The sequence below is a fragment of the Periplaneta americana genome, chromosome 10 (genome assembly GCF_040183065.1).
Source record: "Periplaneta americana isolate PAMFEO1 chromosome 10, P.americana_PAMFEO1_priV1, whole genome shotgun sequence".
Taxonomy (NCBI): Eukaryota; Metazoa; Arthropoda; class Insecta; order Blattodea; family Blattidae; genus Periplaneta; species Periplaneta americana.
The window spans coordinates 83,196,366-83,219,058 of record NC_091126.1 but is presented as its reverse complement, the minus strand read 5'-3'; the positions used below and the strand labels follow the sequence as shown (position 1 = coordinate 83,219,058).

The following is a 22,693-nucleotide window of genomic DNA, read 5'->3' as shown; positions in this document are numbered from 1 at the left end:
TGTTGAGGCTATAGTAAATCAGTGGCCCAATGATGTTGATGCATCACCAGTCTTTCTTCAATGAATTGAAGATGTGGAGAAGAAATTTCCTTGATCAGAAAAATCTTCACCTAATGTTTACTGATTTTATATCATCTTTGAACAGGTGCAATGAAATTATTTTTACCTGCACTCACAAGGCTCTGAAACTTTTCTGCACATTGCCTGTAACTACAGCAACAACAGAACGGTCGTTCTCAACTTTGCGGTATTTGAAGACTTACTTGAGGAGCACGATGGGAGCAGACAGATTAAATGGACTGGCCTTGATGTATATACATAAAAATGTAGAAGTAAAAGCTCATGAAGTACTGGATGAAATGTCTAAAAAGCCTCTTCGCCTTCTCCTGTAAATGTCATTCTGTTATTGTTTTTGTATTGCAGTCATTGTAAATATTAAAATTTAAAAATTGTGGTTTATTTAACAACGCTCGCAATTGCTGAGGTTATATCAGCGTCACTGGTGTGCCAGAATTTTTTCCGCAGGACTTCTTTTATATGCCAATATATTTACCGATATGAGGCCTGTCACATTTAAGCACACTTAAATACCATCGAACTGTGCTGGGATAGAACCCGCAACTTCGAGCACAGAAGGCTATACTGACTACGCTACTCAGGCCAACTTGTAAATGTTTGTGACTCCGAAAAAAATTGAGAGTATATAAACTTATTTCTCATTATTCCATTTTTACTATCTCCTCAAATCCCTCCCCGAAAAAAAATCCTGCGTCCGCCCCTGGCTGTGATGATCTAAAATTGACATATTATGGCCATTTTCGACGTTTAACGTAAAATTAGGACGAAATAAACATATTCAAAGTTTCATTGATATGTGTTAGAACATTAAAGAAAAGAAAATACGTATGCAGCAATTTATAGAAAACATACTGATACATCCATAAATAGGCCTACACAATACACATTATAAATTGTATAATTTTACGATAATCAGCAAATTGTTAGGTTTCAGAGAATCTAAAATTATATTAACATATTAACTCTTAGATCACAAGACATAAATATATGCACCTTGATTACACAAGTTCTTGTTATAATCAAATTCCTAAGTGAAATAAATATGCGATTATCAGTATAGACTTGTTAAGTTTTAGAGAATCAAAAATAAATTATATTACCGGTACTTTTAGACCACAGGACATAGGTAATCTGGCAAAATATAATATGCGAAGGTAGCCAAATTACATTGAATTCATTCTTCAATTAATAAAGGGAATGCTATCAATTATAAAAAGTATCGGTACCTAATACATTGCAAACAATAGGTAACGTGAAGACCTAAAAACTAAACAATCACTTTATGCAAGATAAAAAAACCACATACTTTTTATGTGTGGATTTTTTACATATTGTATTTTTATTTTAAATAAATAAAAAAAATATATATATTATCATTGCTTGCGGAGTGATGGTACATAATTTTTATGCACATATGTAATATCAATAAGATGCCATTCCTTGCTTTTGTTAATAAAATATATCCGGCAAAATGTAAAAGAGTTATTTATAGGTGAACTCTGAATCATAAATTCATAAAGGAGGCTTATCTATTATAGCTATTTATTTATTATCTGTATATTTATTTATCCATATATGGATCTTGAATGAAAGTTTATTATGTTGCAGATAAATTCATTTACATAATAAAAACAAAAAGTTATCTTTCCACTAATGTTTTAACATCTGATGTGCAAGTCTAAATAATTCACTCAGTGGGATTTCTCTACAGTCTGATATACCTGTACTAACAATTAAGTATTCTTTATTGTCGTAAACTACTGATTGATTTTTAATGATATTGATATTGTAACAACAGAGATAATATTATATAGTACCTTTTGCAAATAGCTTGGAAAATTAAACAGGGATGGTATTATCGCCGCGCTCTCATGGTTAACATTCGGCCTCATGCGTTCGGCAGGTCTTTGAAATTTAATTGTATTATTGTTTTCAATTTCTTGTGTCGCCGCTCCAATCACTCGACTCAATTTCAATAATGCAACCAATAAGCTGCTTCAATTATTATTAAATGACACTTACTTGTCTAATCCACGTAGACTAAACCCGAGGTTGCAATGTCTTGTGCTGAGGACGAACATTAAGGTATGTGATTAAAAATTATTATTAAAGAGTTATTATTAAGAGTTAAGAAAGCCAACGTACTCGTATATGAAATAATAATAATAATAATAATAATAATAATAATAATAATAATAGCCATTTAACAATATAACAAACTAGTGCTTATTCTTATCGAGAAAGTAGACGTGACAACGTGACGCTTAGAGTGAAACCTACAGAGCAACAATTGGTCGGCAAAATTATTTTTTTAAACCACACCGCACGTTATTGTATGATGCCGACATGTTAAGCATGAGTCCGCGGCGATAATATATCATCTTTCAAAATTATATTGCCATTATTTTCACACTATTCACTAAAAAAACCCGAGACAAAACAAAGGACAAGTATGACAATCGTGTTTACCGCTCTATTTCTACCAGTAGCATGGCGGCGTAAACATGCGCAGACTGGTTTCAATTTTGGACAGCACACCAGCGCTCTGTGTGAGTCTAGTATACTATTATAACGTCTTTGGTCCCACATCCGTGATCAAATTTGATCATCATCAACTCGCTTGTTTAACTTTGATCGAGATTGATACTCCGCAAATTTGAGTTGAAGATGATCAAGTGCCGACTTAACCATGGTCAAATTTTAATCGAGAATGGTGCACACGGGCATAAGTCGGATGGACAAACTGATGGCGCTTCAGAGGATGATGGACGTCCTCGTACGGGCTCCGTTGTGAATATCTGAATACGTTTAAACTTATTAATCAGCGTGTTAAGTGTTTTGTCTGCGGGTCCAGCTTTAGGGAATCGGTGTTGAAATTTTGTCCGAATGTCACCATACGACGACCCCTCTAAACTCCGTATCACCATAGCAACCTTTTCTGGTAAGCTGAAGATCATGCAGATTCAGTTAATTGTAACGACAGAACACAAGTTACAAAGCCAATGCATGGACTCCAGCAGCAACTACATAGTTTAGAACAGCGGTGACCAAACTGGATATCGTAATTACATGATGCAATCAAAGACATTCATACTGATAAGGGAAGTTTCCTGTACATTGCTGTCTGTCTCGCTCACGTACTGAAGGTAAGCAGTGTCGGTATCATGTCGCTCTGTCTATAGCAGGAACAGAAGGTTTCGTACAGAATAGGAAGAGGAATTTATTCCCTGTTCTGTCGGAGAAAATGTAATACGTTGCTTTGCTCAACGGTTCAATTAGTAGTAGTATATAGAAGCGACACTACAGGGCATTACGCTGAATACACAGGCATAACAGGTATTGGTATTATCATCATTATTATTATTATTATTATTATTATTATTATCATTATTTACCAGCAAGTGTTACCACAATTCTTATATACGTGCCTCAATATATAGGCCTACATTTTCCCTTGAAGGATAAAATAATTACTACACTATATCTCCACTTTAATATATTTTTTAAATCTTTTGACGACTTATCAGTTATTTACTAGTTATTGTTTTAATAATAATAATAATAATAATAATAATTATTATTATTATTATTATTTATTTATTTATTTATTTATTTATTTATTATTTATTTATTATTAATATTTTTGTGCTGAACAACAGCCAGAGGCCAATTATAGTTCAGCACAATACACAAACAGAAGATACAAAGGTGCAAAACAAAAATAAATAATATCTTAAATAACAAAAACATACATAAATATAATTGAGTACAAACAGTAAAAACTAATAATCTAAACGAAACTAAACCTTATAAGGATCTAAATTGTGCCCATGCAAATTGGCATATTTTATGCATCTACAGACTGGAGAAAGTGATTTTGAATTTCGGTTATAAAAATTTTTTTGAAATCTTAAACCTTTTGTAGGAATACGAAGGCTGATATTGTTTATGATAGACTCACAATCAATATCACCCTTGATAACTTTGCAAAAAAATTGATAATCAAGATTTAGATGTCTAGCATAAAGGCTACAACAGTTAAAATATTTACAGGTAATATCATAGTTAAAGTCAGTGGAATTGGGTATATATCGAAAAGCACATAAGGAAATAAATTTTCTTTGAATATTTTCCAATTTAACCGAATCGGTTGAAGTAATGGAATTCCAGGCTACAGATGCATATTCAAGTTTAGAGCGAACCAAAGTAAAGTAAAGAATTAATAGTGACTCAGGAGTAGAAAAAGAATAGGTTATAGACCTTATTAAACCAAGAATTCTTATTGAATGATTATAAATATATTGAACATGATCGTGAAAGTATAATTTAGAATCGAGTAGTACACCAAGATCTTTTATAGAATTTTTCCTAATAATACAGGCGTTATTAAGAGAATAATTAAATTTTATGGAAGTAGTTTTTCGAGAGTACGAAATGACAAAAGGTTTTGTTTCATTAATTTTCATTCCATTAATGTCAGACCAAAGTTCAATGGAGTTAATATCATTTTGAAGAGTTTGGCAATCGGCAGAACTATTTATTGAGCGAAAGATTTTGAGATCATCAGCAAATAACAGGTAGTTTGAACTTATTCTTTTACATATGTCATCAATAAATAATAAAAATAATAGAGGGCCCAATGTAGATCCATGGGGAACTCCACATAAACAATTAAATGGGTCCGAGAGAGAATCACCTAGACGAACACAACATTGTCTATTAGTTAAATAGTTTTCAAACCAGCTCACGTAGTTAGAAGAGAGACCAAAGTTTTTTAATTTATTTATCAGAATATTGTGAGGTACAACATCAAACGTTTTGCTGAAGTCGATATAAATTGAGTCAATTTGACCTTGGGTTTCAACAACAGGCATAACAAGATTAAGGTAGGATACTAAGTTTGTAGTTGTTGATTTACCTTTAGTAAAACCATGTTGTGCTGAATTAATTTTATTCTTAACATAAAATGAAACATGTTTGTGGATTATTTTTTCAAAAATTTTTGAGAAATTGTTTAATATTGAAATAGGTCTATAATTGGAAACAACATTTTTTTTACCATTCTTAAAGATAGGAATAACGGATGCTTCTTTCCAAAGCGTAGGGTATGTACCGGTTAATAAACTTAAATTAAATATAAAGGTTAAAACGGGTATTAGAATATTAGAACATCCCTTAATAATAAAATTAGGAATGCCATCAGTGCCCTTTGATTTATTAGGTTTAAGCTTTTTTATGGCTAAAGAAACGTCATCAACTGTAATTTTAGGTAAGGATAAGAAGTCAGTAGAATTATACTCCAACAAACAGAGATTAGAATTAGGCTGTTTTTGAATCGATTTGAATTGATTAGCAAATGCATTAGCAATTTCTTGCTGATCAGTAATGTGAATCCCATTTATTAATAATTCGGTGGGATAATTATTGGATTTACGAAAAGATTCTACGTATTTCCAAAATTTATTAGGTTCATTCTTCAAATTTTCATCAATGGATTGTAACCATTTAAATTTGTCAGATTTAATCATAGCTTTAACTTGTTTTCTGTAATTGGAAAAAAATTGTTAATGGTGATCAGTTTTGAATTTCTTAAAATTTCTATGTGCTTTGTTCTTTTTCCTAATAAGTATACGCAAGGTATTTGAAAACCATTTAGGATAGTGCGATTTTTTTACGAAAGTGACAGGAACAGCAAGAGAAATAGCTTTGTTCATAATCTGGGATAACGCGTTAGCAGCAACGTTAACATCAGTAGTTTGATATATGGAATTCCAATCATGATTGTATAGAGTGGAATAGAGTTTCAAGTAATCACCTTGAGAATAATTTATGAAGGTACTGGATTGGCAGTGATCAGGTAGTGACAAATACACTTCAAGATTAATGGAGATAGATGGATGATAAGAATCCTCCAAAACTAGAGAATGATTTGCTAGTTTTACTGTACTATTAATAATATTAGTAAAGACAAGATCAAGTAGATTTTTACTTGAAACAGTAAAATTAATTTGGTTTAATCCCAGAAGGCAAGACGAGGAATATAAATCACTGGACTTAATTTTAGAGTAGTAATGAATATCATTAAGATTAAAACCAGTTGACCAATCCATACCAGGACAATTGAAATCACCAATAATTACTATTCTAAAATTATGAGTATCAAGGTTTTTTTCAAGAAAATTGAGGTAAGATTTTAAGTGATTATGACCGAAATCAGGTGGGAAGTAATGATTTCCAATTAATAAATTAATACCATCAGCCATTTTAATTTCAATCCAAACACATTCATTAATAATTTCTAAATCATATCGCCGACAGGTAAAAGGTAACTGGTTGTTAATCGCAGTTAGGACACCCCCACCTCTTTTTTTTTATTGGTGTCCTCATACGTTCTGTCTGCTCGAAACACAGTATAATTGTTAGGGAATAAGTTTGTATTTAATACTGATTCAGATAACCATGTTTCAGTAAGACAGATAATGATATCATTATTACTTACTACGTTTTGAAAAATTTCATCAATTTTTGTATTAAGACCACGAACATTTTGGTAAAATATCTCAAGATGATTATTAGAACTGTGCATTGAGAGTTAGAGAATAATATTAAGAGGCATTAACCCTAGAATCAACTGAAGTACCTGGTGGAGCAAAATGCTGCTCAGGTTTAAGTTTACCAAAAAAGGGTGCAATGAGGCATCCCGCAGGCCAAACATCAGAATTATTAATTAACTCGAAATCCCTCTCATCAACTGAGATATGAAAAGAGGAATACGACTGGTATTTTGTTTTCAATTTAGTTATTTCGAGAGACCTTAATTTACGTTGATGAAAGAGTGAATCCTTAATATTATTCTCGTTTACATTAGGACTAAATCTAGAAACAAAAAGAGATTTGGTTCTGATTCTCTCTGGAGCCATTTCTAAGTTGCTATTAGTTAGAGTGCCAACTTTAGGATCTCGTTTCTTAAATTTTTTGCGAGTGACAGTTTGAAAACCATCAGAGTCTACGTTATTTGATAACGCAACAGTGCTATCGTCTGTGCGTACGACAGCAGAGATTACCTCATTACTGTTATGATGAGTAAGAGCAAATGAAGTACTCGGTGCTGACTTCGCATGATTGCGAGAATTAACAGTGTCAGACAAAACACTACTGTAGGATTTAGTAACCGGGCGAACAGTGGACTGTTGACCCAATTTAGAGACAATCTGATCAGGCTTACAAGGACAGGAATTTTTTACCAAAATCTCGGCCATTTGTAATTTGAGGGCAGTATTCTCGCTCTTTAATTCACCCATTTCTTTTTCAAGATTTTTAACATGCTCCAGAATAACTGTTAAAGTATCTAGAATGGATTCACTATTCAATCGTACCGTCTCTATTTGTACAGAGAGAGATTCCTTACTTTGTAAATTAGGTAGTTCAAGTTCTCTAGTAGGCGAGATGATCTTCTTATCGGTCTTCTTGGTCGGTTTCACAGGAGTGTTATCACCATGAACCGCCTTCGCAGCACTGGTACACTCATCACACTTGAAGGAGGAAATGCCTCCCTTCATGAAAAAATCGTATTCCACTTCACTCATATTTAAACAGTCAAGATGAAATCTTAGGCCACAAGGCCCAACACACTTTAGGAACTTTTGTCTGCCGAAGAAAGCAGCGCTACATTTAGAACATGTATCTTTACTAGGCGGCATTGTACGCAGTTAACTAAGCGCCTTAAATGAGGACACAGACGAATGTAGTAATAACTGAACACTATAACTATAACAATAATAATAATATTATAGAGAAACTGATTGAATATTAAGTGCTAGTGTAGTAATGAAACGAGCTATTAAACTCCAAGAACTGAAATCAGCTTTAATCATCATCATGAAGAGGAAGATGACATAAATAAATGTAAGGAAGCTAGCTATCTAGTGGCCAACGAAATAGCTCGTTCTCTTAAGCCTTCCAACGGAGGAGGATTTTATAAAAGCGTAATGATCGTGGCTAAAATAATTTGTACAATGAAAGTTGTTAATTAATTTTGAAAAACTGCGCATTTCTCGACTAAATATCCAGAAGAGAATTCAGGAAATTTCTGATTGTGTTCGTTGTGGAATATTAAAAAGAAACAAGAAAATTTGTATATATTTTTTATTGGTGCTTGATGACAGTAGTGACATTACTGATACAGCAAAGCTTGTGATTTTTATTCGCGGGGTTGATTAACTCAATGTTTGTGCACGAATCACCACTGGTTGTAGTTTTCATGCCATGTACCTCTCCCCCGTCTCCTTACTTCTTGGACTGTCTCGCGTGTAATCACTGCCGTTCGAGTTTTGGTCACCACTGGTTTAGAAACACAGTGTACTTGCTTCGCGGAAGTCTGAAGGTCTGACTCCTCACCCACCATAGGGGTTAGAGTGGAAGGAAATCCTAACATGTAAAATACTGATAACCATAGGTAGGAAGTTCGTACCAAAACAGTAGATTTCAGTTGAGTACAGCGAGAAGTATAGATGTCACCCGCGCCTTGCCCTGCTCTCGCTCGCTACAGACGATACGCACTTCACACAAACAACGTAGGCCCACAGTCTACTATATACAGTCACGAAGCTTGAGTTTTGAGGGTGCTAGAAACAATAGACTGTGACAGTACTATTTTGCATTGCCTGTAATGAGGCGATATTAGCGATCCTAGTGGTGAGCAACTATCTAATGTTTGCATATTTACTACATATTGAGCTTCGCGACTGTATATAATAGACTGTGGTAGGCCTATAGTATAATTCTGTGGAGCTGTGTACAGTCGTGAACAGTTTGAAGAATATTGTTAATTTATATTAACGTTTTAGATTCTGAATAAATGAACTATTCTGTTATTATTGTATTACTTACGTAATGTTAATATTATGCATGATTCCAAAAAAGTATAATCATTTGTTATTAAATAATTATGCAAACAGGAGTGTGTAACACGTTCATTTTTTCCCCAATTATTCTTCGTTAAATGTTGACGTCTCGTGCTGCTATGCATTCGGTTGTGTTACAGTCCAAGTACAACATCGGAATTACGATACGAACTTCCTAGCTGTCATTACAATAGAAATGGAAAAATTTTTTGAAAAGAATTAGGGGTTTAATATTATGTTCCACATACGAGATACACCATTAGATTCACAAAGTAGTACTTCACCTGATGATAGTAAGAAATACTGTATCATATCAGATTTTCTCCAGTAAATCTTATGACGTAGAATGAGTATTTTCACAGTACAAATACTTTTTCCTCATCATATAAGGAGTATTTCTTTTGATAAAAACAAAATATTCATTGTTATTTGTTCTAAGGAGGCTAGAATCATAATTGTATACTTTGTATGTTATTTTATACGTATGGGTAAATTATTTTAGATTGGGAGTTACGAAGTTTATAATTACAAATTATTATTTTTTATTATTAGTTTATTATTTTCTTGTTCTAAGGCTGTGGACGATTGGAGCACATGTTTCGTTACCACCCAGTTGTATATGTTTGTCGTTCTGGTTCACTGACATTGAGAGTTACGCTACTACTTTCATTCGGTAAAGACTAATCCAAGCTCACACAACTTCATAGTATGCGATAGGGTGAAAACTTGCACTAAAACCAGAAGTAAGTGTAAGTTAAACCAACATAAATTGAATAGTTATATGATAGAAAATTTGTTATTAAATTATATATTTATTGTGTATTATCACTATTTGTGCATATATCAGTTTCAATTATTAAGTTTAGGTACTTTTGAACTATTAATAATGAATAATACTAAATAATAATACAACTTCATAGTTTTGGTACCAACTTCCTAGCTCTATTGGTAACTTTTACTAAAATCTTTCATAGCCCCATTAAACTCGAGGAAAACTCCTATAGAGGAGTATTGGCTCCCATCCTATCATCCTTACTTTTTGGATTCTGATGACTTTAAGATTTTAAGAGGTAGTATCAATCCTCTCTATATGTTTCACTGAATGCCTCCCTAACAGCTTGCTTCAAATCAATTGTCTGGTATCGATGTTTTGAGACAGGCTGCCTAATTATTCCCCACAGAGAAACCACACCGCCTTTGCTGCGGAATATTTCACACAGGACATGGCGCAGCATCGTTTTGTGCCACGACAATGATGGTGCCCATATTGATGTTCTGGATCACTAAACAAGCTGGAACGTAAGGTATAACCACTGTCACACATCTCCTGTGATATGTTTAAAATGGATTCACATCAACATAGAAGTAAGGGGGAGGGGGTGATAAGACTTTCGGACCTTACTGTACAATCACTTGTGAAGCGTTAAAAGTTTTAGAAGTTTTTGGATCCACATGTTCATGTATTTTTCCATGAGGCACTACATCGTTCATATATTCTGCAATTATTTCAGACTTAACTTTAAACTGAACACAAATCAACAAATACTCAGAACTGAGCCTGCCACAAACCATACTCAGAATAACATGAGAAAGAACTTATGAAAATGAGAATATACCAGCTTTTATTCTTACCAGATATGAGTATATATTCTGGACACTTGAGCATATTCTACCCATGCTTCCATGTTATGAGCATACAGGATGATTCACGAGGATTTATCGTCCTTTACGGAGCTTATTTCTGAAGACATTTTGACCAAAAAATGTCATATGAACATAGTTCCTATTCTCAATATTTTCAGAGTTACACTAATTTAAAGTTGTTTGTAAAATACGTTTTTTCTTTAGTTTGAAGGTAAAAGAATAATACAAATAGAGAATGAACCATTCAGAAGTATCATTTCTTTAATTGTCAAGTATTATGAAGCTAAAAATGTGCTGTGAACTCCTTAGCTTCTTCGTAGACATCTTTTTCTATTTTTAACTAGGAAATTACATTATTCTTACGCACTTATCACAACAATTATTACAAATCACACCACTTCCACCGACTTAATTATTTGCAGTTCAATTTTGCATCCTAATTTACAATCTTGGAGAGTTTACAAAACATTTTAAAAAATGTCGCCGTCCGCTTGAGTACACTTGGCCGCACACTTGGGAACGGCACTCGTCGCGCTACGTAACTGCATACATCTTTCTTTGATTTCCGTAGCGCTCGCGCTGGCTGCTGACTGCACGCTGACCAAGATCACGCGTTCACAGAAATGCGTTCCAATAACGAAACGTAACTCTGTAAATATTGAGAATAGGACCATTTTTATATGATATTTTTTGCTCAGAATGTCTTCGGAAATAAGCTCCGTAAAGGACGGTAAATCCTCGTGAATCACCCTTTATAATAAAAAATGAGTAGGTATTTAAATGTTTTTATTCTTACTAACAAGAGTATTTACTAAAAAAAAGTCTAGTATATAGGCCTACTATATACTCATTTTTATTCTTATCACCCAACATGTTTTCACAATTTCAGTTGTATGCCTATGCAATTTGACTCAAGTGTCAAACAGATGGGAAAGTAATTATTTTGTTTAAAGGAAAATAAAAGTAATGTTGGTTCGAAGTGTAAATATTTATAGAAAAAAGGAAAATATATTTGATTTAATAGATTGTATTGTAAAATTGATTTGATGTAATTTTCCACTCCGTGACAAGGCAGCTGCTCCTGTATCATTCCTTCATCCTTGAATTGATCACCAGTAGAAACTAGTCGAACACGTTGGCCTCATGTTTTTCAAGACAGTAGGTACTCCAGTTTAAAATGAAGCTCAATGCGGACCACCGATATAAACACGTTATAGACACGCGATTTATCCCACAAGAAGAGGTCGAATATTTAAAGAGGAATGGGCCCATCCGTATTTCGTTGCTTACAAAGATAATGCAATGTACTGTGAGCTTTCATTGTAATGCCACTCAGAATTGTGTTCTTTGAAATTTAAATACCGGTACCGCGTTATGCAAAAAATCATTTAATTAATTTAACGTTATTATTATTACTAAAAAAAGGTAAAGGTGTCCCCGTAACATGCCATGAAGGCACTTGGGGGGGCATGGAGGTAGAGCCCCATGCTTTCCATGACCTCGGCACTAGAATGAGGTGGTGTGGTCGGCACCACGCTCTGACCGCCTTTTACCCCCGGGAAAGACCCAGTACTCAATTTTATAGAAGGCTGAGTGAACCTTGGGGCCGTTCTGAAAGTTTGGCAACGAGAAAAAATCCTGTTACCACCTGGGATCGAACCCCGGACCTTCCAGTCCGTAGCCAGCTGCTCTACCAACTGAGCTACCCGGCCGCCATTATTATTACTATTATTATTATTATTATTATTATTATTATTATTATTATTATTATAGTTTTCAAAATAATAGTAATATAATAATACTTTAATAATAAACTTCTGATGTTCTGACTGATATGTACAGGCAACCACCGGCACGGCTCAGTCGGTTAAGGCGCTTGCCTACCGGTCTGAAGTTGCACTCCGGCGCGGGTTCGAACCCCGCTTGGGCTGATTACCTGCTTGAGTTTTTTTCCGAGGTTTTCCCCAACTGTAAGGTGAATGCCAGGTAATCTATGGCTAATCCTTGGCCTCATCTCGCCAAATACCATCTCGCTATCACCAATCTCATCGACGCTAAATAATCTCGTAGTTGATACAGCTTCGTTAAATAACCAACTAAAAAACTGATACGTATAGGCCTATCTATTATCAGGTAGTACATCTCAATTGACGCTATGTGTCAGAGAAAGAATAATTGTTTGTATATATCTGATGTCTGATTAGTGAAATATGTTGCTAGTCAGCGATGTAGGCAATGGAGGAGGAAAGGAACTGGCCAGCCTACTCCATTATCTCCTGGCTTAGTTGCCTTAACAGTGATGCCTTATTAGTCTCACTTACAAGGTTCAGATCTGTCTTCGGTCAGTTGACTAAATAATAATAGTAATAATAATAATAATAATAATAATAATAATAATAATAATAATAATAATTTATTTTTAAGTAGGTTATTTTACGACGCTTTATCAACATATTAGGTTATTTAGCGTCTGAATGAGATGGTGATAATGCCGGTGTTATGAGTCCGGAGTCCAGCACCGAAAGTTACCCAACATTTGTTCATATTGGGTTGAGCGAAAATTCCGGAAATCCTCAACCAGGTAACTTGCCCCGACCGGGAATCGAACCCGGGCTTCGTGGCCAAACGCACTAACCGGTACTCCACAGGTGTGGACCAATAATAATAATAGCAATAATAATATTATTAATAATAATAACAATCATAAAATTTTACAAAGGCAGTCTTCAAGATTTTCTGAAGTCCATTCATTGTTCCTCCCAATAAATTGCCACCAGAGTTACAGATGAAGTTATTGAAGCTTCAATGTAACTCAGAGTTGATTGAGGATTATCATCTCCGAGGCAGGGAACATTTCTAGCAATAAATATGCCAACCTGCATATCTTTGGAACGAAGACTAATATTATAAGTTAAGATAATATATATTTGTGAACAGTTTTTTCTCATATGAAGTTTACAAAATCATCTCACCGTTCTAGGTTGTTACAAACAGTTTTAGCGTCAACGTTCCGGCTGAGTGTGTCCAGTTTGAAACCAAGAATTTTATTTCTCTCCTTGCTAAAATCAACGTAGACACTATTGGAAACAGTAGTGAATAAGTATTGATATAAGATTATTTTTGTATCTGTCCGGTTGAGAATGTCAACTTTGATGCCAAGATTTTTTTATTTCTATAGCAAGTGGATAAACTCTGCGAATTCACGTTCATTTTTTTTTCTATAAATGTTTCAAAAATATAACTCCCTTCGTTGAAAGATTGTATTTATGATTTATTAAACACAAATACGTCGATTTAAAACAATTATTCTCTTTCATACAGTACAAATTTCACATTTTAAGTTGTACTTCCAGGTATTAAAACTGGAACATAATTATTTACGACATGAGCATCATAACGTTTCATATTACATTAAGAGTTTGATTACAAGTCGAATATTGTAATATGTAGTTACAAGTATATCGTACGCTTTATACATTTTGATTAAAAATGTTTTTTTTTTATTAGTTTCGAATATGTCTTTTGTGGAGTGGCAATTGTATTATTAGTTTCTTCCTGTGAGAGGCGATTCGTTTGTGTTTGTTTTATTATTAGTTTTGAACACAATATATAACAGAAGAACAGCAGTAATATAATTAAAAATACATTGTTAAAATGAGTACAAAATGAGGATTCAGATATTGAAATTGCTGCATATTCTGCAATTAAATATTTAGTACCACCGAAATCCCGCGTAAGCTATTAATGTTTATAATAAAATCAACTCCAATTTACTTAATTTAATGTGTAGTTTATATTACGTAACTAGTTGCGTAATGAATGTTTACCATATTTGTATTAGTGATGTAAAATCCACATTACATAATCAAAGTGGATAAAATATATTACGGTAAGCAAATACTTCTGCTGCAGCGGACAGAGGGAAAGGTAAGTCTCATTGTCAGTACCGGTACTTCTCTCCTTCCCTTCTGGCTGACACACAGAACGTCACTACCATAATAGCAGCTGGATTCTACGTTCACGGGCTGAAATCATCAGAGGGAGACGGATTTTAAAGGGCGATAGTATTCTTAGCATGTCTTCCTCCAGGGGTGAAGTAAAGTAGTGTGTAATTTTTCGTAGACCTACAGCATTTAAAGGGACCCTGTCCTTCATGGAAATCTGCAAGCACAATTTTTCAGCCATTATTCATACACATTAAATTTTGAAACAATATTCGCAGTTGAATGCGTCGTTAGATGAAATATTATTAGCATTGCATGAATACATTCAAGTAAAAAGTTAAAAGTTGGTTTAAAGGCATTTGACAAATTAAACATGCAGTATGTTCTACAAAATTTCTGCTGCCTTTCTCAGTTTGTGGTCCACAATCGTCATTATGGTATAGTTTTGTGGCACACAATATAAAACTACAGCTGTGAATAGTATGGCACAAAGATAAACGTAAACAAGACGAAGACCGTGGTTATCGGAAGAAAAATAAAGAACGTAAACGTGCGAATTCGAAATGAGCCAGTAGAACAAGTAGGCAGCTTCAAATACTAACATGAGCTGACTCCAGGAATTCAAAAGGAAAATAGCAATAGGAAAGAAAGATTTTAATAGAAAGCGAACATTATCTGCGGAGCTCTGGAATAAGACCTAAGGAAGTGACTAATGAAGTACTTTGTGTGGAGTGTAGCACTCTAAGGGGGCAAAAACATGGACATTACGATGAAGTGAAGAGAAACGATTATAAGTATTTGAAATGTGGATATGGAGGAAAATGGAGCGTGTAAAATGGACAGATATAATAAGAAACGAAGCTGTGTTGGAAAGAGTGGGTGAAGAAAGAATGATGCTGAAACTGATCAGAAAGAGGAAAAGGAATTGATTAGGTCACTGGCTGAGAAGAAACTGCCTTCTGAAGGATGCACTGGAAGGAATGGTGAACAGGAGAAGAGTTCTGGGGAGAAGATATTATAAATAATAGAAGACATTAAGATAATGGATCGTATGAGGAGACAAAGAGGAAGGCGGAAAATAGAATAGACTGGAGAATGCTATGTTTGCAGTGAAAGACGTGCCCTTGAGAGTACATTATGAATAATAATAATAATAATAATAATAATAATAATAATAATAATAATAATAATAATAATAATAATAATAATAGCAGCAAAATGTAGATGTGTTCAGTTAGCCTACATGTAATTCGAATAATTAAACAATTACAATTTAGTGTTAAATAAGACAATTTGTATCAAAGGGACGATATTTCATAATGAAGGACAACTGATACGTGAAAAATAGAAATCATATTCCACAAATTTATATTCGAAGAAAGATCATATTCTAAAGACGAAAAGTAGTCTTTTTGACAATCGGCTTTGGAAAGTAGTCAATGTCTAAAGCCCCTTTATACACAATTATACACTATTTAGAAAAAAAAAGCGCTATACGGTAAAGCGTCTCTTTTAGGTACAGTGAAAAAAGACAAGGCGCAGGTAACGTGTGGGGGAGGACGAGCCATACAATAAACACGAGGGATGCACAAGGTTTTAGTTACAACATTTATGGCGGACCATTAATTGAAATTATATTATATTTTTCAAAAACACCTTTGCGATGGGCAGGGCATGTAGCACGTATGGGCGAATCCAGAAATGCATATAGAGTGTTAGTTGGGAGACCGGAGGGAAAAAGACCTTTGGGGAGGCCGAGACGTAGATGGGAGGATAATATTAAAATGGATTTGAGGGAGGTGGGATATGATGATAGAGACTGGATTAATCTTGCACAGGATAGGGACCGATGACGGGCTTATGTGAGGGCGGCAATGAACCTTCGGGTTCCTTAAAAGCCATTTGTAAGTAAGTATGTTTTTCAAAAACACACAAAACAAAAGAACACAAATTGCATAACGTTATCGTATACAGATTTTAACAAACAAGCAATTGTAACGTTGAAATAATTCAATATAACAGATCAGGTTTTGTTACTTATATGATGTTGCTTTCAAGCAGTATTTATTACGGTCATGAATTTCATTCTCTGTATGACTAATATAATATCATCGTCTTCTGTGGCCGAGTTAACGAAACTACAGTATATTGGTATGAAGTGACAACGCTTTTTTGAGAAGGGTACTGTACCTGAATAAATTGACCTTTGAGAAGGGATAATTATGTTTAGGAAATACCGTTGTCACTTCAGACCAATATACTGTAGTTTTGTTAATTCGACCACAAAGACGATGATATTATATTAGTCACACAGAGAATGAAATTCATGACCGTAAAAAATGCTGCTTGAAAGCAACATCATGAGTAGCAAAACTTGATTTCTTATATTGAATTATTTCAACGCTACAATTGCTTGTTTGTTAAAGTGTGTATATGATGACGTTATGCAATTTCTGTTATTTTGTTTTGTGTGTATTTGGAAAATATAATTTCAATTAATGCTCCGCCATAGCCTAAATGTTGTAACTAATACCTTGTGCATCCCTCGTGTTTATCGTACGGTTCGTTCTCCCCCCACACTTTACCTGCGCCTTGTTTACGTTTTCACTGTGCCTAAACGAGACGCTCTACTGTAGTGTATTATGAAATAAAATATCTTTCATTACAATACACAACACTGTACATCATAGCGCAAGTAATGTTTGATCAATGTAGGCCTATATTCTTTATCATAACGTAAAAAGTAAAAATAGCGTATTCTAGTGTACGTAGTTTAAATAATATAAATTGTAAATATTAGTGTAATTGTTAAAGTGGTCTATGTTTTATTCTGCCCAACTTGACAAAACAGGATTCGCGTGAGCAGACAGAAGTACTTCGCTTGCTACATGCACGCATTCATCCGTTACAGTAAAAACTCCAGTAATGCTTAATCCTCTAGCCTCCTGGGACAAAGTACTGTCCCTAATTATAATAATGACAAACGGAGACAATAAAATGGAGACATGTCGATTACAATGATAATTCCAATAGTCCACACCTGTGGAGTAACGGCTAGCGCGTCTGGCCACGAAACCAGGTGGCCCGGGTTCGATTCCCGGTTGGGGCAAGTTACCTGGTTGAGGTTTTTTCCGGGGTTTTCCCCTCAACCCAATATGAGCAAATGCTGGTTAACTTTCGGTGCTGGACCCCGGACTCATTTCACCTTCATATCATTCAGACGCTAAATAACCTGAGATGTTGATACAGCGTCGTAAAATAACCTAATACTAATTCCATTAGTGAGCAGGATCTATATGTAGAAGTTTAAATTCAGATAATAAAAAAAAGACAGTAGCAGCTGTGAAAACAGAACATTTTATGTGGCCTATATGTTTAAATATTATGGAACTGTTACATGTTGTTTCTTATGAAATGTGGAAAACTTCCTCAATCTCCGATTGTATGACAAATTTGAAGTATCTTGCAGAGAAACAACTCGTATCGCTCCATGGCGCCAATATTTCTCATTTGTATAATCAGATTTCAGACTCTCCAAGATTTGGTTTTGGAAATGTGTTACAACCATAGGTAGGAAGTTATAGTAGCGTCGCTGTTGTTTCCGGCGTGACTTCTCCTCTTTGCTTACGCCTTAGGAAGTGAAGGCTCTATAAATTCTAGGTAGGTAGTATCGTTCGCCATTTTTGTGCTTTCGTTGCCGAGCTACCAGACGAGGAATCTATTTGCCGCACCGTTAAACATTATCATGTCGTAACTCCTATGATAATAAATCAAACGCACTGTAATTGATCAAATAAATAAGCGGCAAACAATGTCCTCGTGTGCTTTCTGCGAACGTCAACGAAAGAACAAAAATGGCGGGCGATTATATCAAGTATTTATGAGCCTTAGGAAGTGCATAAGGTCATCAGCAGCGAATGACAAGACGCACACGTTTCAATGTAGCTGACCTGCAACGTGATTGGCTGCCGGAAATAAGAGCTACGGGACTATAGTACTAAAACTGTAGATTTCAGATGAGTACAGTGAGGAGTATAGATGAGACATGCGCCTCGCCCTGCTACCGTTCGCTACAGACGACACACAGTATGTTCACATAAACAACGCATAGTGGCATTCTGTGGAGCTGTGTAGAGTTGTGAATAGTTTGAAGAATATTATTAATTTATATTAATATTTTAGGTTCTGAACAAAGTGAGATATTCTGTTATTATTGTATTGTTGACGTAACGTTAATATTATGCATGATTCCAAAAAAGTAAACCCATCTGTTATTGAATAATTATGCAAACAGGAGTGAGTGTAACATGCATATTTTTTCTTCGTTAAATGTTGATGTCTCTTGCTACTATGCATTCTGTTGTGTTACAGTCCAAGTTCAACATCGAAATTACGATACGAACTTCTTACCTCTCATTAAAATAGAAGTGAAAAATTTTCTTGAAAGGAATTATGGGTTTAAAATTATGTGCCACACACGAGATACACTATTACATTCACAAAGTAGTTGTTCACTTGATGACGGGAAGATATGCTGTATCATATTTCAGAATTGTTCTTGTGAGGTAGAACGAATATTTTCAAAGCACAAATTAATATTGTTTTTTTTCTGAACAATAAGGGACTATTTCTTTTCATAAAATGAAAATGATCATTATTATTTGTTATAATGAGGCTAGAATCATAATTTTATACTTTTTATATCTATGGGTAAATTATTTTAATTTGGAAGTTGTGAAGTTTATAATTACAAATTATTTTTTTTATATTATTCGTTTATTATTTTCTTATTCTAAGCCTGTGCTCGGTTGGAGCACATGTTTTGTTACCACTCGGTTGTACATGTTTGTCGTTCTGGTTCACTGACATTGAGAGATGCGCTATTACTTTTCATTAGGTAGAGATATAGTCCAAGCTCGTAAAACTAAGTTTTGATACCAACTTTCTAGCTCTGGTTAAAACAGATCATTTGTTCGTAGCTGTGTACAGAACTTTTAAATCCTTTTTGGTGGTCCTTTTTTCAGCAAGTTTGACGAACTCTTAGTGACGCTCAACAAGTGCGGTAACAAAATAATAAAGGCTGATATAAACAGCGGGGCACTTAAATTTAACACAAAGCAGACTAGCCACGTGATATCTTGCTAATTCGTAATCTGAAGATTCAGGACTTCAAGCTCAAGACTGAAATTTCATACTGGTGAGAAAACATTTCAGTAGGTCATTGTTAAAAGGCACTGGGTCATTCCATTCAGTATTGTGATAATCAAAACTGTGCTACTAGTTTAATAATTTTTAAAGTTATGTTTTTGTGTTTACTCATCACGCATCATGATGACACTCAGCTGGAAATTATAATTTGTTTGTTTCATCCTCTTTTAAATCCAGAAAACTTTTAGGAAATCTATCAACATGTCTACTTCGTAAAAAACTGACTTCAAGCCTTGTAACAATGATATGGTGTAAAAACCGAACATTTCGAACAACATTAACTACCTTGAAAATCTAAAAACCTTATTACTTTTTTAATTCTGCATATTCACGGTTTTCCCCAGTACCTCATGTATACGATGGATAGTACCTTAAAATACGGTATTGACACCTTTCTCCCAAACCTCTCAAACTGGATCACAAAATCTGCATAATTTGACTTATTCTTCAAATTAATTATATATTAAAATTTAATCTCTGTTATCTTAAACGACCATACATATTTTAGTTTATCTAGTTCGAATATGAATATATCTATGATTTCTGACAATTGTTTAAACAATTGTTTGCAGCATGCACACGCATATACAACAAATGTACTCACGTATTGTTTCAGGCAGGACGGAACAGTGTTACTCCCCCTCGAGATTCGCTTTGACCCTTTCCATTAAGCGGTGTTCGTATCTTGGGAACCAACTCACTGACACGTGTTAGCTGTACTCATACTTGAAACAGACGCAAGTGGTGCTAACGGACATGCCAAGATTCGGCTGTTTTCTGAAGTCGAGAAGCTCAATAGCGGAGGACGACGTCGGGGTGGCAGGAGAGCGTGTAGCGTTGGAACACGGCGACGGCACGGACGTCGGTCGAAACAAAGCGACGGCGACGGCGCCGTGACAGGGCATGCGCTGTACAGAGGTACTCGGAACATCGTGTGCCACAACAGGTTACCATAAAAGTAATAAATAGAACGCGATCTGCGAGAATTCGGCGGCGACTTCCCTTCGTTGTCGTCTCGAATCGATGTCGCATGTGCTCAAAACTTTTACAGTCGTCATATCCGGCGTTTGCCCTTCGCAGCAACTTTCGTAACAATGGATTTGAACTAATTTTGTGCCAGCTGATACCGCTTTTGTTCCCGTGATTTACGTCCTTGCGCTAACAACTTTGTCAAGTAGACAAAAATGGCTGACAATCGTTACATGAAATAAGAAAGTCGCTATCACGAAGATGTCACAAGCATTCTTATTGTTAGACTTCGAAGTTCAAGTCCCGATAGAGGAGATACAGGTAGACTGATAGCGGAGTGTTGGGCGGAGGTGGGGGAACAGGTTAGGGCTTGTTTACTTTTCCGGTCTAGTTGAAGGTTTCTTCCGGAACAGTTGGGACTACGTAAAGTCATTATGTCGAGAACAAAATTCAATTGGGACAATTTTTTAAATATACGTTATTAAATTCCTTCCACAAAAAAAACTTACAGTAGAAATAAGTGATTTTATTTGAAATGGCAAAATGCGTCCCACAATCGCTGGGAAAATACCGCAGCCTTAATTATGAACTGCAATGTATAATGACATGATTTTGAAGTACCGGTATATACAGAGTGTTTCCGAATTGGTGTTCAAACTTTCAGGGATGATGGCGAAGGGTATATGTATCAATTTGCAACTTGTACAGCCGATCAGTCTTAGTGAAATGAAGGAGTACACGAGAGCGGAATAAGCAGACCTGATTTTCGAATACGGATGAGCCAATGGGAACAGCAGACAAGCTCACAGATTGTATCGGGCCGAGTACCCACGTAGGAGACATCCGGTCCATACCATTTTTCCATGACTGTTCCAAAAGTTAAGGGAAGGAGGGCACGTGATGCCAAATTACAATGCCATTTCCACACAACTATGTTTGCTTATAACTTTCGACTCAGTCATTTCCGGACCATGGTTCCTTATTTCAAATTGATACATGTACCCTTCGCCATAATCCCTGAAAGTTTGTAACACCAATTCGGAAACACCTTGTATAATTAAAACTTTTGCCGTATAAATCCAAATTATAAATAGGAGATATTTGGAATACATAATTTAAATTAGTATTATTATATTATTATCAGGCAGCGCATTTTCGTTCCCAAACAAGTTAAGAAAGCTACCGGTTACTATATACTGGAGTTTCAGAGTTCAAACTCTAACCTTAAATGCGTATGTCAAGACGCTACGAAAGATAAAACATAGTTCGGACATACTAATAATAATAATAATAATAATAATAATAATAATAATAATAATAATAATAATAATAATGGAGCATGACAACTGTAAGTGGGATTACTACTAATTTGAAATGGTCTGTCCAGCTACTTTTAAACCACATAAACATCACGAAACTAGTGCTCTACAAAATATTAGTACTACATATGACAGGAAATATAATTAGATCGATGATAATGCTGAACTAGTATATATAATATATATTATAGAACATAATAGTAAACATGATACACATTAACTGTATATGCTCTATAAATATACTATATATATATATACAATTAATTCATTTAACAAAATCAGCTGCTTTACGGTAAACAAAAATATATATTCTAAGATTACGGAATTCATATCTTATGACTTATATCATAACTGTCAGTAAAAATTTGTTTGAGCTAAGAAAATGTTCTTCCCACATCACAAGGCGTTATAGGGACACAATTATAAAACAAAAATCAATATACAAATTAACAATATTTACATTTTACACAATATATACAAAATACAGATTAAAATGAAATACAATATAACGTAGATTGATAAATTAAAATAATACACTACTCAAAAAAAAAAGTTTTGCACCACCTGGATTTTTGTTCAAAACAAGTTCTGCACCATCTCAATTTTGGTCAAAGTGTGTAGTTCACAG

General features: G+C 34.6%; 1 protein-coding gene across 1 annotated transcript in view; it reads right to left on the bottom strand.

Moving 5' to 3' along the window:
• Positions 1 to 20,592, bottom strand: part of LOC138707838 (protein tyrosine phosphatase domain-containing protein 1-like) — a 436,109-nt gene extending 415,517 nt beyond the window's left edge. Inside the window, exon 1 of the mRNA XM_069837814.1 lies at positions 20,382 to 20,592. The gene's annotated coding sequence lies outside the window, so the exon portion shown is untranslated. The remainder of the gene's footprint in view (positions 1 to 20,381) is intronic.
• Between the last annotated feature and the right edge of the window lie 2,101 nt (positions 20,593 to 22,693).